Source organism: Neopsephotus bourkii, unplaced genomic scaffold (genome assembly GCF_033783945.1).
Source record: "Neopsephotus bourkii isolate Nb327-2 ecotype Australia unplaced genomic scaffold, CSIRO-AGI_Nbou_v1 NB_259, whole genome shotgun sequence".
In the NCBI taxonomy this organism is placed as follows: Eukaryota; Metazoa; Chordata; class Aves; order Psittaciformes; family Psittacidae; genus Neopsephotus; species Neopsephotus bourkii.
This window is the reverse complement of record NW_026900768.1, coordinates 204,539-228,033: the sequence shown is the minus strand read 5'-3', so window position 1 is coordinate 228,033 and position 23,495 is coordinate 204,539. Positions and strand designations below refer to the sequence as shown.

General features: G+C 37.7%; 2 long non-coding RNA genes across 2 annotated transcripts in view; one reads left to right on the top strand and one right to left on the bottom strand.

Annotated features, from left to right (window-relative positions):
• The window catches only part of LOC133208342 (uncharacterized), a 29,148-nt gene extending 8,604 nt beyond the window's left edge, over window positions 1–20,544 (top strand). The window contains exon 3 of the long non-coding RNA XR_009724333.1: window positions 20,435–20,544. This is a non-coding gene — a long non-coding RNA (uncharacterized LOC133208342). The remainder of the gene's footprint in view (window positions 1–20,434) is intronic.
• On the bottom strand, window positions 18,781–20,053 carry LOC133208334 (uncharacterized). The gene is made up of 2 exons (XR_009724331.1): window positions 20,014–20,053; window positions 18,781–19,094 (listed from the first exon to the last, which is right to left on the bottom strand). It is a non-coding gene; the product is annotated as an uncharacterized LOC133208334 (long non-coding RNA).
• Window positions 20,545–23,495: the final 2,951 nt, after the last annotated feature.

Sequence of the window (23,495 nt, the reverse complement as noted above, 5' to 3'; positions counted from 1 at the left end):
AGTAAAAGAGTAAATGTAAAAAAAGATCCTGGATACTATTCTAACGTATTACTTAAACTCTGCTTGTTTGCAACTTTCATTAGTTTTTATATGCATTGTACTTCAACTCTCTCACAAATGCACTTTGTAAAATGTTAATCACATGCATCCAATTGCACATTGTGACTACATCGCCTCAAATTCTTATGTATTACCTCATACCAGTCATCTGCCAATCCAAGCTGTAGTGTTAAAATCCCAGCCAATGCTCTTGACTTTCATAGGGCCCATAATTCTTTCCAAGACTTCACTTCAGAGTCTGATTTGAAGGTGATTCCTTTGGGTATATTTCTAACAATAATGGCAAGGACTAGCACATTATTTGACCCAAATACCTGTGCCATACTTCAATGAAGTTATACTTGAATGACAGCATTCTTACGTGGCAGTTATTTGAGAGAAAAAATGTGAGGAAGCTTTGAAGCAGCTCAGATCCTGTTAATGGTGTAGAATCTGGCAGTATGAAGAACAAAGATTGCTCAATAGAATTGGCACTTTACAGATGGCAGGGTGGACATGTAGTAGGAGGTAACTTCAGCTAACAATGGCTTTAGTGCTATTAATTCAGGCTTGTATTCAGATTACTATATACTGGTTCTATCAAGATGAGTCCACCTGAAAACTTTATGGTGGCTATACCGTTTTTATAAAACGTGTTACAAAACACCAGTGTTTTGTCTATGCTCCATAATCTCTCTCCTATACTTGTTATCAGATGGATTGTGTAGAGGAAATTTAATACATCATCAATTTAAAAAAGAAAAAAAGGTATTTTCTGCATGTATTGGTTTTGGAATAATCCTGAACTATTATAAGATCATGGAAGAACTATTAGTATAGAATATTTATACAAGGACAGTGAATACTTAATCAGTACTTAATGGTGATATAATAATAGGTTTCCTCATAGAGAATGACAATATGATTTTCAACTTCCTGAATTAGTAATATTGCAGAATACTGAAGACCATTATTTCACTTCACTCACATGCAGAAGAAGAAATCTTTTCCTGTGCAAGTAAGGAAACCTCTAAAACAAATCAAAGATGTGGGCAGACAGTACAGAGAACTAATTAACTCAAGGCAAGTAACACAGGAAAATTAATGTTGAATTGGGGGTAGTTCAAAGACTTCAGGGTTAACAGTTTAAAATGCAGCATATTATGGCCTTGAGTAGTTAAGACCTTGTGAATCACTATGTTCTTTTCAGAAGGCATGAAACATCAAAGGCAAGAGAAATAGGAATAAATTTGTGTGTACAAAGTGATAGGAAAAAGAAAAGAAGATCTCTTGTATTTGTAGAAGGGCAAGATTCCTTAAGATTCTCAAAGTCTACTCAGGAGACAGTAACCACTACTACTGCATTACAAACAGGCCCTTGGATGCAGTGAGATCATTGAATAAACAATGCAGGAGTCCAGGCATGCGAGTTCCCCTCAGGAAGCAGGGTGGCTGCTCCACTATGGCAGGGTCTTCATTGTACAGTGTGTCCCACATCTGTAAGTAGCTTCCTTTATAGTGTTGCTAAATTCAGTGTTCATTAATCAGAAACAGAGAAGAAAGGTAGCTCTGAATCAGTAATGTAAAGTAGCACCATAAAGTAAATGTGATCCTAGGACACACCAGGATTTTTTTTTGCAGGAGAAATAAAGTTTAAGATGCTTGTTTAACCCTGTAAGAAATATTATGGATCAATTTTTAAACTGGTGTTTCAGAAGAAGAAATTGAAACTTAAAATGTGTGTTCAAAAGGGCCACTGAAATTACAGGGCTACTTGTATTGCTGAAGAAAGTCAAGACTTGTCTTCTTGTGCATACTATAGCAAAGGCTGGAGAACGAAGGGCAAAGAGAGAAAGGAATCTGTGATGAGATGTCTCTAGAAAACACCAAAGTAAAAAAGAGCTATTGCCCCTGAAGGACAAAAGGTGTGGGTGTCACAGGTCCTTAATAGATATACTCAAGAAATTAGAGGGTTTCTAGCAAAGTGGAACAGGAGGCTGAGGGAGGGACAAACACGGTAGCTGGTAAGCAAAAGGGAGCAAAGCAGCACTTTGAACAGCAATCCCTTTCTTGGGTGTTTGCTGGTTTAGGATATGTTTTATATTCTTTGTTTTAACTGGAGAGCCCTCTTTCATCATCCCCAGTGGTACAGTCTACTGAAAGAGAGCATTGACTGGCAAAGCCTTAGGCAAGGGCAGAGTAGTGCATTTGACCTCTATGCAACTTAAATGTTTCAGCACTATTGTTTGGTGGTAGAAGAAAAGTAAAAACTAATTAATGATAGCAATAGTCATAGAATCATAGAATAGTTAGGGTTGGAAAGGACCTTAAGATCATCGAGTTCCAACCCAACAAACATGGTGCAATAATGAGAAACACACTTTACCATAAGAGCCTGACAAATGTCAGCCTACCAACTGTGATAACGTCTATTGCACTGGTATTTAAATGCCACCTCTGTCGAGTTTTTGGACAGAGATGTCTTTGCAGAAAATTGGTTTTTAGTAGAACAAATAATTTATGTTGATTCCATCTCAAACACACATGAGACCTGCCCTTTTCCAGGCAACCTCACTCTGTCAGCTGGTTATAGTTAAGAAAAAGATACAGTATTAAAATATGTTGAGTGAGCATTTTGGTTATCCTAAATATTTACCATGTCTGCTCCAGAGTTTTTAAACGTATAATGACTTTTATTTTTAAGCTTTCTTAGTGGATTGAGACAAACTCTACCTTATTCCAAAGACAGAGAGAACAGACTATGGCTCATTTCCCTTTTTAATAAGCTTAGGGTTTTCCCCACTTAGTGCTCAGTATGGATTCAGTGATATCACAGTTGTATATTTTCTAGCAATATATATTCTGAATGCCTCAGAAGGGTAAAATAAGTGCTTACATAAAATGAAGTAAGTGAGGTTTCTCAAATTTCATGAAAATGCATGCATGGATGAAGATCAAGTGTGGAGATTTTCTTCTTAATGGGAGAATACTTTTATGAAACTGTCAAAGTATTTTTAAAATAATATTTTTAATAAAATAGCATCTTATTATAACTTTACTGTATAGTAAGAATTACTGGTCCTACAACATCACTCTAATCTCTTTGAAACGCTACTCAAATTTATTCTTTCTCCATCAGTTAACTGTGATTTTTTTAGATATATGTATATACACTCTAGAAAACTGTGATTGATTAGGCCTGATTTTGATTAAGCAGATATGCATAGTTCATTTCCATCCCAAAAGGGATCAAGAAAGTAAAAAATGAATGAAAAAGATTAGCAAAGTCATTTAAGAATTAATGTGATTAGAATCCATAGCCCTATTACAATACCCGGACCTTTCAAGAGTAAATGGCAAATGTATTCCAGCCACTGTCAAGCACAGGATAGATAATAAATCTCAAAGAAATGAGAAAGGTTAATGGAAGATCATAATAAGGAAAGAAAATTATCTCACAAATTCAATTAGGAACTTTGATATCTAAGGCTAAAAGTGGAAACCAGAGGTTCAGATGTACCTGAATGTAGAATAGTATGTCATTGAAACAAGAAAATGTGGAACACAAATGCTTTTTAGTAGAGACAAGTCAGTTTTGCAAAGGTGGAAGATGGGCAGAAGTATTTACTCAATTGAAAAAGCTTCTTTACAAGCTAGACTGGATACTGTTGTTTTGCTACATTAAAGCTGGATTTCACGTTTATAGATTTCTTGCAGTGCAATCATCTGACAAAGCCACTCTCAATGGTCAGGAATCCCCCTTCTCTTCCCTTCTTACAGGGAATGTATTCCCTAAAGAAGTCTACAGCCTTCTTTTCAACCTTGTTTAGTTACAGAGCACAGACCAGTTTGCAATGACTGGGCTGTTATTTATATGGTTTGCAGTTAAAAGAGTAGCTTGCAATCCCTGTCCACTCACTTCCAGTTCCTTATCCAGAATTATACCCCAGAAATACAGAAAAGATTGTGCAAAATATAATTCTCTGATTTTATAAAACACAATGCCCTTATTTTAAAAAAGAAAATAGTGATACATGTAGCAGAGAGCTCATAAACCTTGAAGCTAGAATACTTTCTTCAGTAAAAAAGCAATTAAGTATCAGGGTAAAATAAAGGAATTGTCTCCTGGAATTCAGGAATAGTTGTTCACGCACTCGGCCAGGAGAGGGACTGCTGAAGCCTGAGTCATGCTCTGCCCAGCAGAAGCTGCCTTAGTTATGCAGAAAAGGCACCTGCAGGGCAGTGCTGCTGCCAGGTAAAGAGTTTTGCTTTTCACCAGACTGCTTCAGGAAAGCTGTCCACCTGGAGATTCAGTTAAGTGCCCGAGCTTTCAAAAGCACACCCCCCAAAATGCTACATTTGCCCCTATTGAACGAAGGTATTTTTTAGATTTAAAATGATGAACTTCTCTAAGTCTTAAATGAAACTATTATAAGCAAGTACAATGCAGTTAAATCTCGGCATTATACAGGTTGTTTCTAGGTAGGTTGACACCAGCACTCAGCCAGTGGCCAGCCTTCCTCTCCCTTGCTCTATCTGTCCCCCTTACCTCCCAGGCAAGCCTTCTGCCCTCTCTAGGTATTCTGTTTCACTTAACAAATGCAGACTGGACCACTAGTTCTTCTGATAGCTATGAAAACACAGTAATCATCTTTCTAATTCATACACTTTTAAGTTTAAAATAAAAATCCCTGATTTCCAAATAAAGGTTTAAAATACTTTTCTTTTTTTTAATAATCCTTCTGTCCCTCCTTTTATATAATGACCTAATGCAGTTTGTTTTCAATTTTTTATAAATCTGCAGACCTCTAGAAACCTTCCAGCAGAGATATTTGGCAAATTTGAGCCTACTAATAAAAAAAATTTTTATGGTTCCATTTGTCAGACCTCAGGGGAGGAATCCATAGACACTACAAATTAAAAACCACCATAGCATTCAAGCCTTATCGTGATTGCAACCAGTGAATGTGCCATGTACCATTTATACCATTTGATTGTAAAGGTCTGCCTGGAAGCAGAAGGATATAATTCCCATTTGAACAGTGGTAAGCTGGTGAATTGGCTTACATATATTGAACAGAATTGCGTATAAGGGCTTTGCCTGTGGTAGTTCATTTTAAAGGGATATACCTATTAGAAATTATTCCTTCTAGAAATTCTTCCTTCAGTCAGTTAGCGTCTCTTTATTTCTATCAGGAAAGGGAAAATATATCTAAAGATATATATCTAAAGAACTCAATTTAACTCTATGCATGTTCTTGAGGGCCAGAGGAGTATTCTGGAGACCAAACCCTCTCTCTGCATATGCAGTTGTCACCTCACATATGGCAAGCAGGAGGAAAATGGAACCTATCATAATCTGGCCTGTCCCTCATTGCTCCTGTTGTTAGCGTGTGCAGTCACCAGCTCCTAGGCACACTGTGCTGAGATAGGCAGTTGAGGCTCCATCCAAACTGGGACTTAAACAGAATCCAAACCCCATGTTTGATACCTCAACACATAGGGCATGAGGAAGAGAGAGGTCAAACAAGATCGAGGACATGGCAGTTACACACATCTTCTCATGAGCTTACAATCACTTTAAAAAACCTCATCTCAACTGTGACACCCCATGCTGTTATATAGAAGCAAAAGGAATGACCAAACAGTGATGGAAACCATGAGAATATTCCTGAGTATCAAGACAGGCTCAGAAGTCAGCCTGCAGAAATCCTATAGAGGTGATTTTCAGAAGCTATGTGATCTGGAGGGAAAAATTAAAAAAAGCAAAAACCCACCGAACCACCACTGCCACCACCAAAAAAACCCACCACCCAAAAAAAAACAACCAAAAAACCCCCCAAAAAACCCAAAACAAAACAACACCACCCACACCACACCCCCCCAAAAAACAAAACAAAACCCCACCACAAACCAACCTTTCTGTTCTCTGTTATTCTCACACATAGAATCATAGAATAGTTAGGGCTGGAAAGGACCTTAAGATCATCAAGTTCCAACCCCTCTGCCATGGGCAGGGACACCTCACTCTAAACCATATCATCAAAGGCCTCGTCCAACCTGGTCTTGAACACACCCAGGGATGGAGCATTCACAACCTCCCTGGGCAACCTATTCCAGTGCCTCACCACCCTAACAGGAAAGAATTGCCTCCTTATATCCAATTTAACTACCCCTGTTTAAGTTTTAACCCATTACCCCTTGTCCTACCACTACAGTCCCTAATGAAGAGTCCCTCCCCAGCATCCCTATGTGCCCCTTTCAAATACTGGAAGGCTGCTATGAGGTTTCCATGCACCCTTCTCTTCTCCAGGCTGAACAGCCCCAACTTTCTCAGCCGATCTTCATACAGGAAGTGCTCCAGTCCCCTGATCCCTCATGGCCCTCCTCTGGACTTGTTCCAACAGTTCCATGTCCTTTTTATGTTGAGGACACCAGAACTGTACACAATACTCCAAGTGAGCTCTCACAAGAGCAGAGTAAAGGGGCAGGATCACCTCCTTCGACATATTCCTGAAGAAATTGCTTAAAACCAAAAATTATTACAAAAGTTAAGTTACTGTTTCTTTTTCTTCATATGCTTCAGAATTGTCTAATTTAAATAGAGTGGTGCATGGGTTTTGTGGATATTCAATGACTGTTGCCCCAGTTGTACATAAAGACTCAGAATCTATTCCATTTTGGGCAGAGGAGAATGTGTGTAAGTAGCTAGCAAAGTAGAAACAGCAAAATTTTTAAATGCTTATTGAGCCTAACCTCCAAGCTTCTGCCTATAGGTGACAAACTTCATTCCCCACTGACGCAAATCCTTTTAATCAATTCATTACCTCAAATAAATATACACTATGTAATAAAGATGTCCGTGACTATAAATCTATATCTGAATTTGCTGTGCAATACTATTGCAAGAAATACTGTTCTTTTCCCATTACCAAAGGTGTCTAACACCCAAGTCACACAAAACATATTTTTGGAGAAAAAGTTTAAAACTCAATGGGTTATGCAACGTGACACAGGAAAATGTTGGATGAAAATGCAAGCTGTGCTATGCAGGGGCAATTGCAAAGTACTAGTTTTTAAAGCTAGTTCACTAGAGTACTTAGAAGCACCATTAACCCAACCTCTCATTCCCATGTAGAAGTTTCCTGAAAACTTATTTTACAGTATAAAGCAAAACCCTCCCCAGCCATTTCAACAGACCTTATCCCTTGTTATTTTAATATATTAAGATGTTGTACTTTTGTTTGTAAAGTTTTATCACGCCTAATCAAGCTTAACTAGGGTGTTAAATAATCAGTCTTTAAAGGAAGTGTTGGAAGAGACAACACAATTGCTGTGTTCCTTTTTGCTCTGAATTCATACGTACAGTTCTGCTATCAGCTCCAAATTTTATGTTGCATTTGTGATACAGAATTTTTAAGGCAGGGAATAAGAAAAAAGAACTTTTTAATAAGCATTCCAATCCAAATAAAGGTTTAAACAGACATCTAGAGCTTGAACAGCTCTTAAATTTCTTCAGGCCAGGGATACAAATATGTCAGATTTTATTTTAAACCAGCTACATTAGTAAAATTTGTTAATTTAGGTCCTTTATCAAGATTTAAAGGTCACTTTAATAAGTAATATCTTTTTTAAGAAGACATTTACTGAAATTCAGTCGTCATGGCCCAACAAGAATCTTTTCTGTCTTTGATTTTGACAGAATTGGCAGTTGTCCCACCTCATGGGTATCTTTTGCAGTGAACTCTTGTGATATGGAATGCACATTTCAGACCAGGTATGTAATATTTACTTTCATCCCACAGGCATCACTGATAAATACATCACTGTTTTTTTGTGCAAAGATGACCTTAGTTATTCAGGTTAGAGAAATCAATTACATGTAATCCAATTTTAACAGTATGCTATGTTATAGAAACGTAGTCTGGGTTATTTTGCCCACTGTTATTTAAGAGATTTAAAAGAACAATCTAATTTTAACATTTTTGATGACACGTCACAATAGCTACACTTGAGTCTGGTACCAGGAAAGAGGTGTAAGGGGAATGCATCTGAATGGGCAGGAGTTTATCGTTTTCAACAGTATCAGCTGCTTTATGAAATAGATCAGTAGCTTGCTCACTGTTATTGTCCTACTCAAAAAGGCACTACCTTTTCTGTAAAATATGGTTTTAGCTTCACCACCAAAAAGAGATGGGAACATATGAGTGTTAAATTATTGACACTAGCTATTAGGGGGGTTTGCCTTGAAACTGCTTTACCTCAAAAAGAAAGAAAGAAACTTCTGATAAAGCATTTCATTTCAGCGGATCCCAGTGCTTAGAGGTGCCACCAGACACTGTATTTGTCAAAAAACTTTTAAAAAGTAAAGGCTCTCTAGCTGATAACACTGTCTCTTCAAATATATTTTAGACAGCTCTGACACAGGGATGCAGAAGTGGAGGTGTATGGCTGAAGTATTTTCCACCCTCAATGTTTTGCTTGGATACTCCAAAGGATAGCAAAGCTTTTCTTTTCCCCATGTGAGAATTATTTTTTTTTTTTTTTTTTTTAATCCAAGAGTTTGGAAAGGAAGATTACTTCAATCCTTTGAAATTATAATTTCAGCTCTTAAAAGAACCCAGAGATGCTACCTAAGATATTTTGAACCCGTATCTTTGTTACACTTAGTTGCTGTTAAAGCCTGTACCAAACTGGAATATACCCTCATTGTTTAATGCTTGGTTCTGGTGACCAGCTGTAGCTCCCTCTCGTTAGGGGTATGTGCTCTGGCATCTTAAAGAAAGTAAACAAACAAATGACTTTTAAATAATACTGTCCTTTTATGCATCTATCAATCAGCTCCAATTACTATCCATTCTAAATTAACATCCTTTTAATATGGACAACTAATAAACATTTCTGACTTCTACATTCATCTCAAGTTTCTCATTTCCTGTTCACTATGGCACTAGAGTTAGTATGGCTAGCATTTTAGTCTTTATGCTGACATGTAGTGATTGAACATCACTGCACTGTATACATCAGGGAAATAATGGTCCCCACAAGTAATGAGTCAACGGTGGCAGCAGGAGGAGGTAGGAATTTATTTCACATATTATTCACTGGAAAGAGCCTTTTTTTTTTTAATGAACAGATAGAGAGTACGTCAGAAAATTGTAGTTTCCCGAATTCAGGCTGTTGAAATAGCACTTAGGGACTGATTTGTGATAATCTGGTGATTCACTGTGAAGGGCTGAAGGAACAATATCCCCCCTGTTGACAATGATGAGAAAGAATGAGATTTCTTATTACTGCTGATGCACCTGCTGAAACTAGTACTCGAGTACTTTCTGCTATTGCTATTTTTCCTTCTGCTGTAATTAAAGTAACATCAGAGAAACACTGCCTTATGCTATGTCTCAATTAAACCAAAGTCAGCTCTTCACACAGTCTTTTCTAGATTTACAAAACGAGTAAGAGACAATGTACTAACTTTAATATTGTTTCAAACTTTTTATCACTTTCACTATTTAGTGGTGCTTTACTCTCAGAGAACTACACTTCCAAAGACTCATGAGGACCCAGATTGTTTTTGCTTATCTGGGGTCACATCCTCATTATTAATCTAAATGCAGTAGAATTGCTGGACAAAAGCAAAGGTACCTAGTATGCAGGGGTGCCAGAACATGACCTGTGTTTATTCAGCAGTGACTCAGATAAAATGCCCTTTTCTTTCAGTAGCTGATTTAACTGAAGAAAAATAATCATGGAAGCACACTCTGATCTCAACCCAAACTTCAACCAGATTCACAGACCTGATAGTAAATGTAATTTGAATGCCAAGATCAAGAGTATTAACTAATTGCTGAGCAACATTCTCTTTCTCTGCATACATAAATTGGGCTTGTCTGTGACTTGGGTCTTACCCAAGAACCTAGCCTCTTCATGGATGGATAAATAAAATCTCATGTCTGCAGGGGCAGGACCTAGTTGCATCAGTGATAAGATGTGGGGAAGGAAGTCCTCACTAGAGTCCTGCACACTGAACTAAGGAACTGACTCAGCAGAGGGAGTACAAAAGGTGACAATTGCTTAAAAGGGCTAGGATTAAATTACAGCTGTGGGATATGTAGAGCAATTTTCTCTGGAGATTTTTCTCTAAATCGCATAAGCTATATCTATATTGCTAAATAAAAGCCAGAGAGATGTGTACACATGACAAAGTATATTGACATAGCCTTAGAAAGTGAGATAGGGTGGTCCAGACCACAGCTGGTTGTCAAGTAATTCAGACAATCATGAGACCGATATTTGATCTCAGTCTCTGTTTTGTTTTTTTTTAGCAAAATAGAGGTATGATAAGACTGCTGTAGTACACCCAGTGCACAGGACCATAGCTAAAGTCACAGCCTTCAAATGCCTGCCTTTCTGCAAGTCGCCTTTGCTGTGGCTGGCACAGGATTCTCTTTTTTTCCCAGAATGTTTGGAGATCAATTGTCTTAGGACATAGATCTAATGTTTGGGTCATACTGCTGGGAAATGTGCCAGTCACAGAGGAGAAGAGGAAGAAAACAGAAAAAGGGAAATGACAGCAGATGTCAGTAAATATAAAGGTAGCAAAGCTATGCCCGTCTAATGTCCAGTTACATTGATACAGATGTTTCCTTAAAGCCTGTCAGTAGATTTGTATCTATGCATATGCATATATATTTATATGCAATTAAGATGCATTTTCATACTGCAGCTAAGGAAAACTAACCCCTAGCTGCAGCCAAGTGGTCCCACCATTTTCCTTATTCTTATTCACTTTGAGTGAACCAGTCCCAAACAGTAAACTAACAAACACAAACGTACCCTAACTACCGTTGGCTCAGCTCCCTGAGTAAATTTGCTGCTGAACAGGACCCCAGTGTAATGACCCTGTGCTGGAACCCAAAAAGAAAGTAGCTTAACTTGGAGGCAGGAAGAGGAGCAGGTCTGGCCTTTGTATCAGCCAGCAGCTGTTTGACAGGCTCTGCTGTACTTCCAGTCACACTGTCAGCCAATAAGATTTTTATTCAACAGAGTTCTGTTACACCTGATTGTGTCTGTCATCATGATACAAGCAGGAACAGATATTCTTTTTTTTTTTTTTCCTGTTGAGAGGGGGGCAATATGAATTCCTTAAGACCTGAAAATACACTTAATGAATAGACTCAGACACACAGATCAATTTGAAACTGAAGTGTTTGCTGCTTCTCAGGATCTGATATGTACCCAGGCTTACCTTGAGTCTCAAAGTAAGATCCCAACATATACCTGCTGTCCTCTTTCCAGTGAAGGATCAATAAGTACATAATCAACAAAAACCCCTGTAGTCTGAAACTTTTGCTTATCCTCTTAAAACACTGCTCTCTGAGCACATCAAGAGTAAATCACATCTATGGGCTGAATCTCTCGGAAGGTCACTGCATTATTAATAGCTGATTCAATTTAGGTACTTTGAGGAGGAACAGTTTCTAAAGAAAGACTGGATTCCAACCACCTTTTTTGGATTTATGCTATTCTTATTCCCCCAGCACTAATTGCCCCCTGTGCATGGTTTGCCACACAGCTATAATTCCTGTATCTCTTTAATACCAATATAAATGGCTGCCAGGCAATGCTAATCCTTGCTACTGTCATGAAGATTTTACTGTCATCCTTGATTGGATCTTTCCCTAAAAAGGCTTTTTAAGTTCATCTGGAAATTGGGTTGTTGCATCTCCCTAGTCATGCCTTCCCACTCTTACCACCTCCCACCACAGATGCTGCTAATGTTCTATTGAACATTAGCATACATTGCAGGGTATCCTCACTGCCAAGATGTATAAGGCCCACTGAGCCACTTTGATTCGAGATACCTGCCAGCGAAAGGGATGTCCTCTACCACCATGCTTATCTAACAATAAAATTTGTTCTAAGGAGGAAATTTGCAAAGTAAAAATAATACCTCAGTGCCAGAAATCCCTTTCAAAATCAATGACAACGGCAAACATATTTCTCTGTACCTTTCTTTAAAAACAAGAATAAGTAGAGTATGTTCTTCAGCTAATTCTCTCTAGATAAAATATTTATATTCCTTCTCTGTAACTCAACAACTTACAGCAACATTTTGCAATAAAGCCCCAATGTTATGTTCACTTAAAAAACACAATGAGTTTTGTATCACCAGAGGGTATACGCTTTCTGCTTTGAGGCTTCTTTTGACTGAAAGACTTCATTAGTTGTAGCTTTACTTACATATACAAATAATAAAATGCTTGCACAAAGGATTCAAGTTAACATTTACAAATATCTTAAGAAATGTACAACAGTAATGATTTTTCTCCTTGCCACTTTACATTTAAATATTACTATGGATGATGATATGGAGATAAGTGGATATGAGGATTCCAAGAAAGAGCAATTTAAACAGACAGAGCAGGGAGATTATATTAGTAACCTTTTAGCCTTTTTTTTTTTTCTCTGGGGGAAGGGATAAAGTGATGGGAATGCTGGGGGGAATAAAGCAGCCTGAGTGCTCACCATGTATAGACTTCAGGCCTGAAAGTGTTAAGTGTTGATAAAGAAAGATAAGGTTCTTAGATGTGTTACAGGGAAAAAGCACCAAGCATAAAAGGCAGCTAGGACCTTTGGTTCCAGCAAGTACTGAGGGTTGTCTTGCATATTTTATGATCAATTTCCCAAGATAAATAACACCACCCTCAAAATGTTTGATGCTTTCAGTTTTATTAAATTACAGCAAGTTACTTTCCCATCGATCAATTAAATAGGCAAGACTGGAACTTGATTATATATCACTGAGTTTGTCTGCCATAAATCAAGCCCACAGTTGAATAAGTATTTAATGATGTGTTCACAAACTGTTGTGTAAAAAAGAACATATCCACCAAGTTGTATTTTTTACTTTTTATAGAAAGAGTTTATTTCTTATTAACCAATTGCTAGCCACAGTTAACTTTCCCTTCAGAATGATAAATAAGAGCCTCGTATCAGGACAGAATCTCACCTAGGAAGATCCTATGTTTCCACTGACTCACTTCTGGCAACTTAAGAAAAAAACTCCATACCTTGCAGGATTCATTCATAATATGAGTGTGTGCACTGCTGTCTTCGTTTAGCTTATGTTTACTTTATTGGCCCAGGGAATGTATTTGTGAATGGAGTCCAAGACTGAGGAAAGCTGTATATCAAGATACAGGCAGCAAACCCATTCTTACACCACAGCCAGGAAAAAAGAATAGTAAGGACTCATTTTATCTATTGCCATGAGAAAAGACACAGGGTTGAATGCCTTCTGATGCACCCAAGAGCAAAAATGTCCACTTTCCAGAAGGGACTGTGTGCTCCAAGGATACCATGGCATCCACTTTCTGTAGACTTAGTAAATGGACTGTAGCCAAACCACCATGGTTCACAGTCTTTATTATTTATTCAAAAGCATCTGCCGCCCAGATTTTTTTGCTTAATTTTAGGAATTTGTAGCCTCATGGTCAATGCACTTCCTTCTAATGACAACAATTGAGTTTGCTGGACTTCTTAGGGCTATCAGGCTGTTGGTGGAAGTATCTAAGGATCCTAATGCAAGTCATTACTGCCCCAGAGGGATATTTTCAGACTGAGTTTATACTTTGTAACGACAAGGTTATTTGGGTTGCCAACCTTAAGATTCACAATAATAATTTCTCTCCCATTTATATCCTAAGAAATACACTGTTAAGAGTCATTAACCCATCCTCTCTATCTGGCCTTTTCAATATATTATTCTTTTGAGAACAATCCAGGAAATCCAAGTTTCCAGCAGCTCAGTTTTGCTGTAGCTTATGCATGAAGTACTTTAGAATCATAGAATCATAGAATAGTTAGGCTTGGAAAGGACCTTAAGGTCATCTAGTTCCAGCCTCCCTGCCATGAGGAGGGACACCTCACACTAAACCATGCCACCCAAGTCTTTGTCCAACCCGGCCTTGAACACCACCAGGGATGGAGCACTCACAACCTCCCTGGGCAACCCATTCCAATGCCTCACCACTTTCTCTTTCTTTAAAGAGAAAGTCATCACAAGTTGTTTTATCTTGATTTTAAAATACCATCTGTTTTTAAAACATGCCTTTTCATGGCCAGGTAATTACACCATTAAGAAACCTGTATTCTTTTTCTTCCACTATTCCAGCCTAGAATGGTGATCCTTCAGAGAATTCACTTTCTTAGAAATGGTCTTGAACAAGTTTGTCTTATCCTAGATGCCATTATATGTACAAAGAGCAGACCAGTCTACTATAGTGCCCTTCAACATCCATGGAATAAACTTTATTAATGTTTGAATAAGGGCACAGGCTTAAACTGTAAACTCAAAAATAATGTGACAATTCTAATTCAGGATGCTAAAATCTTTATCCATTGGCTTTCACCTCTGCTAATATATATGAAGATGTTTGGAACCCATAAAGTTTCCAAGCCTAATTTACCCAGAGATCCCAGAGTTGCCACTAAACCTGTAGCTTAAAATTTTATTGAAGAACCGTGAATTGCATGCTCTTTCAATCTGTCTCTTGCCTGCCACAGGAGAACCACATCCACACTCAAACAAGGTGAGCTGAGAGTACTAGTTGCACATATAGGGCAATTTTAAAGCTTTTATGGAAGAATTCAAGGTTAATTTAAAATGTTAATTTAAATTATTAATTTGGGGGGTCTTGTGTGAATAATTAAGGCTGTGGGTCTGCAAGGAGAATGGTCAGATCAAGGCAAAGCATAAGACTTCTAAAAGGCACAAAGGATATGAATTTTTCCATCTTGCACATCTGTAATTAGAACTTACTTGGCATAGCTTTCTTCATGTGCAGTAAATGAGACACCATGTGTACTTCCATCCAGGTCAATGCTTGCTGGCCTTGGTAACTTGCTGGCTTCCATCCGCTTTTCATTCTTTACTGCTGGGAGCCAGAGGATGACTGCTCTTGCTACAATACAGAGTACTCCTGAATGGAAAAAAAGGGAGGAAATACAGGTGAAAACAGTGTTATGCAGCAGATGGAGTGTGGGGGAAACTGCTGAAATAATCTGATTATTTTGTGTGATTTTTTTTATGTGGAGTGGTTGTCCTTTTGTTTGATAATAATATTGAACCTTGGGCATTGTCTGCATAGTTATTAATTACTACTTGTACAGAAAAAAGTGGATTGTGATCCTAGTGTACACCCATAATTTCAGTTTCTGCAGCTTCATATGTTCAACATTTTGTCAGATCTGGCACATGAATGCGTTGATACATGAGTATAGGCTAGTTTGTATTCCTAGACAAGGTTCTTATTTGCAGAATCCCAGGATAAAAGTTCTCCTACAAAATGTCCAATATTTTAATTTCCCTTTTATATGTGTCCTTGCCAAGGACATATCAGAAGCCACACAAGAGCATTCAACAATTTATTACAGCTCCAAGGCTTAGAACTAAGATAAATCAAAGATAGATTTTAAATTTGAAAGTAATAAGTCCTTGTATTTGGCAAGTACGTGGTACTTGGCAAGTGTAATATGTTGGGTGTTTTTCAGTGGAGGGAGAGAGGACTGCATATTTTTTCCACAGTAGGAATGCGAGCTACATATTGCTTCACTTAGAGCAAATGAACTTTTTTTCCTGTTTAGCATCTTCATAATTTGTTCCAATTCAACAAGGTACTCAAATTTAAGCCTAGGAGTAAGAACATGAAGTCAGTAGAACTGCTTGTGTCCTCCAGCTAAGGAGCATGCTCAGGCATAATGATGAATTCAGCCTTAATTAGTTTCTAATACTGCTAACCACTTCCTAAGACAAGGAAGATTGAGTGCATTTCAGCTGGAAAGTTTCAAACTCAGCAGGAGCCAGGGTTACCTTGGCCTAGCCATGAATGCCCTAAGTAATCAGCCAGTTTCATGATGAAAGCTATTTATTTTGTATTTATTTATTTATTAATAATTATTTATTATTTTCTTCTTTTAAATAAGGAGAAGAACAAGACTCCTAAGTTTGGAGTTACCCTGACATTGCTAATAGTACAAAATAAATTGTGAAGGGAAGGAAAACAAAACCAGGAAAACCCCTTGTCCTGGGTTCAGCAGTAGAAGTCATTTTTCTCCTTCTTAGTAGCTGGTGCAGTTCTGTGCTTTTTACTTTCAGCCTGGAAATAATGCTGATAAAACCAACGTTTTTAGTTGTTGCCCAGTAATGTTTACTCTGACCAAGGACTTTCTGAGTCTCATGCCAGGGAGAAGAGGAAGCCGGGAGGAAACAGAGACAGGACACCTCACCTGAACTGACCAAAGAGGTATTCCATATCACAGCACATCATACCCAGTATATAAACTGGGGGCAGTTACCCGGAAGGGTTAGATCACTGCTCGGGTTGGGCAGGGTATCGGTCGGCAGGTGGTGGGCGGTTGTATTCTCTTCCCTTGTTGTTTCCTTTATCATTATTATTGTTGGTGGTAGCAGTAGTGGTTTTGTGTTATACCTTAGTTACTGGACTGTTCTTATCTCAACCTGTGGGAGTTACATTCTTTCAGTTCTCCTCCTCATCCCTCCAGGAGCTGGGGGAGGAAAGGGAGGGAGTGAGCGAGTGGCTGCATGGTTCTCTGTTGTCAGCTGGGCTTAAACCATGACACCCCTAAAAGCAATGCAATCACACCAGCAGCAAGAATGAAGTAGCTTCCTTGTTGGTTAAAAATTCATTTAGGTCATCACATTATGCCTCTCTACCTATTTTTCTTGCAGATTAAGCTGAAGCAGTAGTTTAAATTCTGATTACTTATTGGAGGGAGTCACTACATTTGTTTAGTGGAAAGGTAAGAGAGACAAGAGGATCGGTCAACTTGGTTTTATCGACTTTGTTAATTATGTTTAGACACTGTTGTAGATACACTACAGACAGTAATAGGACATCAGGAAATGGAGGAAATGGAGCCCTCTGCCTGCACAACTCCAGGGCAGAGAAATTCTATGTCTACACATGTAAAACTACACATGGAGAGAGGAAGCAGTTTGAATGAATGGAAGGAGCAGAAAAATGGAAGATAAAGATTGCGAGTTTTAAGAGCAACCTTCTAAGCAATTTTTTTTAACTGGATGCCAAACTAATTAGAAGTTAATGAAATAGTTTTTTATTAAAACATACCTATTTTTGCATGCTGAAGTCATTGCTTACCAAAATCTTCATTGCCACCTCCTCATTTCTCATTCTTCAGGCTGTTAGGTAAATTGCAAGACCTCTGGCAGCTGCAAGCATGCATGATATTTCTTGATTCTCTTCTCTTATTCCTCTGCTATTGGGTTGTACATTTTCTTACTGTCAGTGTTCTCAAATACTTCCTCTAATAAGAAAAACAAGAGTCAGAAAACCACTGAAATAAAAAATTTATTGACAAAAATAAATGTAAGTGAATAAAGTAAGGTAAAAAGACAGTGCTACATAGACTTTAAATACAGGAGAAATCAGCTGTCTGGTGAATTTGCTTTACCAAAGCCATTAGCTTGTGTTTAAGAAGAGAGGCAAATAATAAAAATAATTAATAGAAACAGACATCACTGGGGCTACTTAAGTAAGAAAAAAACTAATGTGAATAAGTATTTGAGGGCATATAACATTTAATAATGGATACTTAAAGGAAATTTTATGTGTTCCCGGAACTGCACTTACAGCCGTTAATCCTTAGGACACCCCAGGGAGACAACTTGGTAAGAAACACTCTCCTGCTTGGTTTACAGAAGGGATCACAAGTGTGGAAACAAGATGTCATTGTAATGTGTTAAAGACTAAATAGCATTTTTATAGGAAAAGCAGGGCAAGAACTCCTGAGGTTCTAGATTTCTGTTCTACATTCATATCATCAAAAGGGGCAGAATCAGAGTGGATGGGAGACAAGCTCACACACTTATCTTGTGTGCATGCCTGGGCATTCTGTTGCCTAAGAACATATCTCACACACTGAAATCATATGGGAAAATATCTAAAAAAATATTGGTGCAATTATCAGGCTGGAAATCCATAGTTTTTCTTCATGATTTCCAATGTGATGACCAATGGAATTTTAGGTAGATTTCACAAAGTAAAAAAAAAGTTAAATTATTTTCAGAAATAAGAGAGAAGAGTCTTTGTTTGCTTATGTTTTGAGGATGAGACAAGAGTTGGCATGAACTGAAAACATCTCATATTTCCCCCTGGGCTTTTAAGTATCAGTAGTTCATTTGAGCAATAGAGGATAGAAAAGAAAATAGAATGTGAAAAAGGACAAAAGAGAATACAATCATAAAGGGGAGAAAAAAGATTTTAGCTAGTAATTTAAAATTCCCGTATCACATACATTCAAAATACACTTTTTCCCCCCAATGGACTCATATAAACAAGTCTTCATCGACCTTACCAAGATTATTGCCTTCACACAATAATTTCCTTTCCTTCAATTTAAAAATATTTTATTGGACACCCCAATTATGCACAATTATTTTTATTACTATCATCGGGTAGGAGTAATGGACCAACATGCCATTATAAAGACAACAACAAAATCATTCCTCCTTCAGACAACTTACATATTCATTTTAATGGGATGTATAAAATGTTATAATGAGAATCATTTTGTATTGCAGTGATTTTTCTTATTAAATGGTGGTAAGTACAGAACCTTGAAAGACAGCATTTTTTCTTCTAATTCTTACACCTAAAATAACTAGAATTTTAAGGCAAGCTTAGAAGAGAACTAATATAGGTATAGTCATTTTTATTCAGTGACAATTAGTAATATTTTTTGTAAACATAAGAGTTCTAGGACAAGTAAAAAGGAAAAATCTGGTTTTGATACAGCTGAGCATCCTGAATACTAAAAACTAAATTATCCTGCTATGAGTGTCAGTGGCATAAGCCTATGGACTTCAGCTTGCACCCTCATGTTAATTAAAATGATGCTTTACTGTTCCTGCACAGGAGTGATGGATTACAGTTTTTCTTGGGCAATATTCTTTATCAGATACTCTCAGACATTGCTTTTTGTATTCTGCCATTCCAGCTGATACTCCATTCCTGCAAGAAGGACAGACAAAAGACCAACCATACTGTGAAGGCAAGAAGTGACTTTTGAAATCCAGTTATGATTTGAAATATGTCCACTCATCACACTTTTCTCCTTAAAAAGAAAAGATTATTATGGTTCCTGTGAGACTATGGGCTACATGCAGTTTGAATCTATTCTGTAGTTCTATGGCTACTTCCTCTAGTTTGCATTTCTATTATTTTATGCCGCAAACCTCATAGGAATAAGCCAGTCATGATTTGCCCATATTAGCTCACAATTTACAATGCTACACATTACAGTGATAAGACCTTTCCCAGACAGATGGGGAAAAAAAAAAAAAGAAAAGACTCAGAATATCAGATTTTTTTATTTTTTGTAGTCACATATGGTATCTGAGAAAGAAGCTAATGGTGAGCTGGAAGCCATAAGCCCTTTGTTGCGCATGAGCAGTGAATCCTCCTCCTTGTCTAGGAAGATGAAATTCTATTATAGCCTTAAAATAATTTTCAGAAAGAGACAGAAAAAAGAAAAACTAGCCAAGGAACACAGTATCTGTGTGAGATAGCTTCAATTCCAATTAACTAGAGGGGAATTTGGAGAGAAGAAGAGAAGAAACCTAACCCTTAGTTAGTAGTAAGGAATGAGAAACCCTCCTGCTTACTACAAATGTCCAAGTAGCCACCCTTGTGAGGAAGTAACTTCACAGATATATTTAAGAAAACCAAGAAGGAAAATCTGCTGAGAGCAAAGAGAGAAACTCATTCGAGAGCTGTAGCTTTAATAAAGTTCAAAAAAGGTCCTATAGAAAGAGCTGCTTACAAAAACCCCAACCATCCAACCAAACAAACCAAAACCACCAAACAAAATAACAAATGAATAAAAAGTCTTATGAGGAAGAATGGGGTACTCCCCCAGCACCCATCCTACCTGTGAGGATGAGACAGTGAAAGAGGGAGCTTTAGCAGAATCCATCCTTAATAAAGGAGCAAAGAGGGCCTATAAAAGGTGAAGATCCCAGAGCATGTGGTATTGAGAGCAGCTGTGCTAGCTGCTGTGTCCCCATACTGGGTATTTTGAAGCAAGTAAGAAATCCTTGCAGTGCCAAGACTGATGCAGAACTGCATTTGTTTTGGCTTATGTTTCAGGGTGTATTTTCTGTGGGGTTTTTTGTGGGTTTTTTTTTTTTTTTGGTTTGTTTGGAGGTTTCTGGGTTTTTTGTTTGTTTAATTTTGGGGTGTTTTTTGGGGGGGAGTGGATTGTGTGTGATTTTTTGGGGTGTTTCTTTTGGGTTTTTTTCTGACTTTTATGTTTTAAAATTCATATTTCAAGAAACTTATCTCATTTTCAGCCTGAACTGAATGTGATGATGAGCACCCTCAGATTGCTCATCTGAAATGCCCAGGGCTCATCACTAAGAAATTACCCTGAGTACTTTCTTCCTTAAGAAGCAACACAGCATGGCCGAGAGAAGAGTTCCTGGAAGTGAGTATTCCCAGAAATCACTGGGATTTGTGGTTCACATCAGAAATATCCTGAAGAAGTGTGCAAGATGAAAGATCTTCCTTCATCAAGCAGAAACTAAGGAGAACTTTAATGTCTCTCTTGTTTTGGGGGGGATGGTTCTTTTGATCCCAGCACTAATTCCTCTTGGTGAAGGGGCTAGATATGTTGGGAAGTGTCAGAGCCATGAACCTTTGCAAATCTTTCTTTTCCAGACTTCTTGTACCTCCAAGGCAAATAAAATTCCTAGGTAACGTGCTTAGTGCTGGTGTCAGCAATAGAAGTTCTGATCCTCCACTCACGTAAAGCATAAGTAAAAATAAGCTTAGCATGAGCAGGCCTGGGGGAGAGCTTATAGTGCTCCTGCATAAAACCTAGGCCCGGAGCTTCACATTCACTGCCATTAGTTTCTGCAGCACTTCAGCAATATGTAATTCCTTATCCTGCAGGTGAAAGATATCTTTGGTGTCATTGCTGCTCTGTGGGCGATAAATCTCCACTCAAATATAATCCTGGGTCATGCCATATGACAGCTTCTTTACTTATTTGCATCATTGTAAGGCAGCCTGGCAATTATACAGAAAGTGTGTTTCCATGGCAACACAGGGAAACTGCAGCATCTAAAAAAAAATTAAGACTGCAGAATTACTTAACATTTTATTCTCCAAAGACTTCAGTATTCTGAGTTTAAACTTTGAACAGAAAATCATAACAAATGGTGCCTATTTCATAAATAGTGCTTCCTACGCTTTTCATCAAAGCATTTTATATTTTCATCTTTGTGGATTTATTGAGTAGAATTTAATTAGCAAAATACTCCTCTATCCCCTGTCCAGATTTTTATTTTTCTTTTTTGGCAACAAATACCACTTGATTCTTACTCAAGTCAAATACAGTAATTACTTCAGTACGGTTAATGCATAAGTCCCCTCACACACCTCCCACACAAATGACTGCAGGCAGCTCTGACGGCTCCTGCATCCTGGTAAAGCTCTGGAACAGTACAAAAGAATATCTGAGACTTTACTTTTCATAGGATGGGAAGAGCCAAGCAGCCTGAAGGATGAGAAGGGACACAAAAAGGTGAGACAGATACAACCATCTAATGCCTGACTCATGGGCTGCTACTCACTAACTCAAGGAAAAGAAACTACTCTGGATTCTAGCATAAATCACAGGATTCCTTCCGGCTTAGTAGCTCATTCAAAACTGAGGCTTAGCTATTCAAAGATGGCTCTGTCACCCAGGTCATCCAGCTACACTGCTTGTTAATGTTATGTGTCGCATGATTTGTGCTTTTAAACCTTTAGTCACATGCTGGTGATCAGGAAAGCAATGGACACTGTACTGTCTTCCCTATCAATCTGCTACTTCAGATAATCTTGTAAATCTGGGGTTTGTTATAATTTAGTGTAAAGCCATTTCTGACATATCATTGCTATAAATAGTGACAATACAATGAAGTAGACGTACAAAATTAATGCAATTCAAACAGAAAACCAAATATCACTATACGCAAGAGCGTTTTCTCTTGTGCTACTATTAGTAAATTACTTCATCTCATGAACATGGTGTTGTGCCATGTAAAGACAAAAAATGTTTAGTGGCCTAAGAATGTTTGTTATATGCTTCTTTGAACAGAAATAATTATAAAAATGTCAAAGTTTTGTGACAGCTTTCTCAAAGAGGGTAGGCAGAGAGCTCAGTCTGAGCCTTTTCTGACAATAAAAAAAAGGAATTATGTGACACAGATAAAAAATTCTTGAGAAGTCCATTAATGCAGAACTAATGCTGAATACCAAGGTAAATACTCTGGCTTCAATTATTTTCTAAATGATTCAACACTGCTAGCAGGCTACTTCAAAATCTGATCTTGAAATTCATCCCTTCCACCTATCCATCAGCATAGTCCCTAGAAAAGCACACAATAGAAAAGCACTTCTGAAGATCAGACTTTGAAAAACAAAAGTCTTGCTGTTCAGTGTCTCTGATCCACATTCCACACTAATTAACCTATATCTTTCAATTAAAACCAGATCTTGGTTCCTTAACAAGAAGTTTAATTATGTTACCTATATTGCATTTTGAAATAGCTGATAGACTTAAATTTAAGTTTTTGTTAACATCAGTAACTGATATGACTTGCAGAGATATGGTAAGGAACAGAAAATTTTTAAATGTGAAAAGCATTTGGACAAATGAAAAATACAGAACTTAGCCATTGGGGCCCACCCAGTATTATCTGTTGCCTTAATATGTACAATAAATACTGAATACAAGAATTCAAAATAGTCCAACAGTCTTGAGTAAAATTCTAGAGCTTGAGGCCAAAAATACAATGGAAAATAAAGTACATCAGTAAAAAGTCAGAAATAAAATCAGATGATCTTAAAAATCATCTTTAAAAATCAGATGATTTTATTAAAAAAAAAAAAAAAAGGAAATGCTGATTTGTATTCCAAACAATAGTTGCAATAAACAAGAACCAGAATACCAGGCATATCAAAAAGCAGAAGCAGCAGGAGGAAGAGTGGTAGCACAAGGAGATACTTGAAGTTGTCAGGGATTCTACTGACATATCTACTGACATGTCAACTGAACAGGTGAAAGTGGTAAACAAGCAGCAGCAGCTCAGTCATTAAGAAGCAAAAGCCAGCTAATGGGGAAAAGACATACAGCTATCAGGAAGCCAACTGCTTGGAATAAAACTACCACAAAAGAAAGTTGACCACCTGGCAGCAACAGCCAGTTACAGGTACAAACAAAATTACTAGAATTATTAAGTGGAAAAACCAGCAAGAGGGGAAGCCTGAAGCAAAAGCTGTATGAAGGTCTTGACCATGCTGCAGATACTACATTCACCAATTTAATTTTGACTACAGCCTCACATAGTTGCAATGCAGCTTTCA